Raw genomic sequence first — 3967 nt, 5'->3', positions numbered from 1 at the left:
GTTCCATTTTTTTAACATTTCCGTCACGTATCTATGTTGGCATATAGATATAGAACCGCGCTGTCCATCACGACAGATCTCCATCCCCAAATAGTATCTAAGAGGGCCTTTGTCGACTGCCTCGACGTGTGACTGAAGCTTTTTAATGATATGTTGTAATGTTTCCGCCGACGAACATGCTAGTATAATGTCATCGACATATACTGAAATTATGTTAATCTCCTTGTCTGTCATCAAAGTGTATACGCAGTTGTCGACCTTGCATCTTTTGAAACCGATTTCGCATAGGAGACGTATAGTAGAGTGCCTTACCACCGGGGCGAATGTGTCTGTGTAATCAATGCCGGCCACTTGTGTGCAGCCCTGCGCCACCAAACGAGCCTTATACCGATCAATAGTGCCATCAGCGTTTTGTTTCGTAGTAAATACCCACTTCGATCCAATGACGTTCTCGTTTTCTGGGCAGGTTACTAGGCTCCATGTGTTGTTTTTCGTAAGCGCGTTATACTCAGTCTGCATTGCATTTTTCCATTCCCGATTTTGTGGCGATTCGTGTGCTTCTTTAACCGAATTGGGTTTCTCAACTACTGCGTGTAAATAACGGGTTTTATGTCCCATGACTCTTTTCGATTCACCGAACCTTCCCGAAATTGACCGATTTTGCTCTTTTCGCGCCACCACTCTATTTGCAATTGTTTCTATGTCATCATAGTCATGATCATTATCGTCACTACTCGCACTTAAAAAATTGTCTTCGAGTTCCGTTTCTTTTGCTTCTTCGCCACTTTTATTTTCTTCTTTCATCCCGAAATCTATTTCATACTGTTCTCCTCCTTTTCGTTCTGTTTCTATTTTGTACTCGTTTTCAGTTTTATCGAAAGTTTCTTCAAAAAATAAAACATCTCTTGCAATTACGATTTTTCTTTCTTTTAAGTCAAAAAGTCTATAGCCTTTTGTGTTAGACGCGTATCCAACGAACACCATTTTTACACCTTTTGGTTCAAATTTAGATTTTTTGTTTCTCTTATCAAGCACAACGGCCTCACAACCAAATACCTTAAAATGTTTTACACTAGGCTTTTTACCGACCCAACATTCAAATGGCGTTTTATTTTTTAGTATTTTTGTGCACGAACGGTTTCGTATGTATGCGGCGGTATTTACTGCTTCGGCCCATAAATACTGAGGAAGGGTTGACATCTCTAGCAAGCATCTTGCCATCTCCACCAACGTCCGATTTGACCTTTCGGCAGTACCATTCTGCTGTGGAGTGTAGCTGACGGTTGTTTCGTGTACGATTCCGTTGCTATCCAAAAAAATTTTAAAATTAGAATTCACATATTCTAAACCGTTATCACTTCTCAGTTTTTTGATTTTGTTACCCGTCTGCCTTTCAACTTGATTTAAAAATGTTTTAAATGCATTGAATGCATCTGATTTTCTCTTTAAAAAATCGACGTAAACGTAGCGAGAGAAATCATCGATGAAAGTGATAAAATATTTTGCACCACCTTGTGAAGGCACACGCATTGGGCCACATATATCACTGTGTATGATTTCTAGCAATTTCGAGCTGCTGACACTGGAATAATTTGGAAATGGTTTACGACTTATTTTACATAACGCGCACGTATTACAGTTTATATTTTCGGATATAATTTCTGATCGAAATTCCAATCCACGGACCATTTCCCTTTTTGACAGATTCAGTAAGTCCGTGCAATTTAAATGACCGAACCGTTGGTGCCATAATTTTAATTCGCTCTCTTTCATTGTCATTAGCTGCTCTTTGTTGTTGTTACTATTTGGTTTTTCTAAATAGGTATAAAACACACCGTTGTCTTCTTTAGCCGCGAAAACCGTTCTATTGTCTTTGCTTTTTACTTCTGTTTTCGTTTCATTAAAATACACTTTATTTCCATTTTTTATCACTTTGCTCAATGATATAATGTTTGCTTGTAAGTCCGGAATGTACAACACTTTATTTAAAATCAATTCTGTGAAACTTGTCTTTAACTTTATGGTACCTATCCCCGTCGCACTCACTTCTTCACCCGTTGCTAAGTACACTTTTTGCGAGCGTTTGCTTAACTTATTGAAGAATGACTTATGTGGGCACATATGGGACGAAGCACCACTGTCCAATATCCACACTTTTTGATCCGTTTTGCTCTGCAAATTTACTACACTTAGTGCAACTGGAGCAGGTTGATCTTTGCGCCTTCTGCATTCAGCACGTATGTGGCCCCTTCTTCCACACTCGTAGCACTTGACTTTGTTATTTTGCTTATCGCCTCCTCGTGATCGTTGTTGTTGTTGCTGCGAGTATTGCGGTTTTTTATTTCCTCTTACACCATTCTTTGAGTTCATCGCTAGAACTTTCTCGCTGTTTGGCTCGTATTTGTCACCACGTCTTTGCTCTTCTTCGAGTATTTTACTTTTTAGGTTATCCAATGTTGGCAATTTGTCTCTGCTTTCGATTGCGATGACGAAACTCTCCAAGTCGTCCGGTAAGCTGTATAAAAGCAAAATTGAGAGCAAGTCACTGGGAACCGTAACTGCAATCTCGCGCAAGTTTTCTGCTATTGAGCAGAATTCATTTATTTGAGGCGCAAACTTTTCACTGCTGTGAAACTTGAATCTGACTAGTCTTTTGAAGAGATTGACCTTCCTCGCAGGTCCACACGCGTTATATAGCTCGTTTAATGCCGTCCATGCATCTTTCGCTGTTTTGCAATCTTTGATATTCAGTAATTCTGATGGTCTCACACATAAAGTAATTGTGGCCAGCGCTTTCTCATCGTCCGACAACCACCGATCTCGTTCCTGACCCGATGCTGGACACTCTGTAACCACTGGCTTCCACAAATCTTGGGTAATCAAGCAACTTTTCATCTGTAATACCCACGTGGAATAATTTTCGCCGTTAAGCTTTTCAAGCTGCATCGCGTGGCTCATGTTGAGTAGAGGTTATGTTTTTTTTTTTTCAATCGACGAACGAAATTGATAAAAAAAACTGATACCGCGTTTTATTGCGCACAATCGACAAACGATTGACTTTAGTGTTCCGCGAACAACGTTATTATTTTCAGACCTTTTAACTTTTACTTGGGGGCTGGGCCCATAACCTTTGTTAGCTTGTCTTTATTCAATCAATCTCGTTAGCTATAATAAGTATGAAATTCAAAATGGTAGATAGCAAGTGGGTTGTCAAATGTGTGTAGTTGCCAGATTTTTACAGGTATCCTTTTTCATCTCCCGTGACGATTCGGTACAGAATCCGCTGTTTATGATCGCGTATTGGTCGATGGCGGGCGAGCTGCTGAGAGGCAATTTGAAGGCGACTTTTTTTTCGTTGAGCTGTGGGACACCCAGGCTCCCAATTTTTCGGTAAATCCCATTGGATGAAGATGATTGAGAATCGTCTTATGATCGTGGTCCATTTTTCCGCCAATTCACGACTGGTTTGGCGACCGTTCTCCTTCAAAAGTGATTGGAGACACTATTCATCGAATTCAGAAGGACTTCCGCTGCCGGACGTGTCATTGACGTCAAAGCCGCCTTTTTTAAACTTTGCAAACCATTTTCTTGCTGTTGACTCGGCTATGACACCTTCTCCATACACGTGGCAAATGGCCTGTGCTGCTTCGGCAGCTTTTTGACCTCGATGAGAAGCAAGGAAGAGCAGGTGTCGAAAATGTTGATTTTTGCCTCCTGAGCTTTCCATTTCTAAGCTTCAAATCTAATCAAAAATTGAAAAACTCAAAGATACAATTAACATAGTTTTGTTGAGCCGAACGAGTTCTATGAAATGAATACTTACCATTTGCCAAAGGTCAAACAAAACGTTGTAAAGTAAAAGAAAATATAAAAACGCTATGAACTTACGGTGAAATCTCCGATGATCATTATTAATTCACTGTGATTCGAATGTAATGTCGATTCTGGATCAGTAGGAGTTTGACAT

Source organism: Anastrepha ludens, chromosome X, assembly GCF_028408465.1.
Source record: "Anastrepha ludens isolate Willacy chromosome X, idAnaLude1.1, whole genome shotgun sequence".
Taxonomy (NCBI): Eukaryota; Metazoa; Arthropoda; class Insecta; order Diptera; family Tephritidae; genus Anastrepha; species Anastrepha ludens.
Note: the sequence above shows the minus strand (reverse complement) of the source record.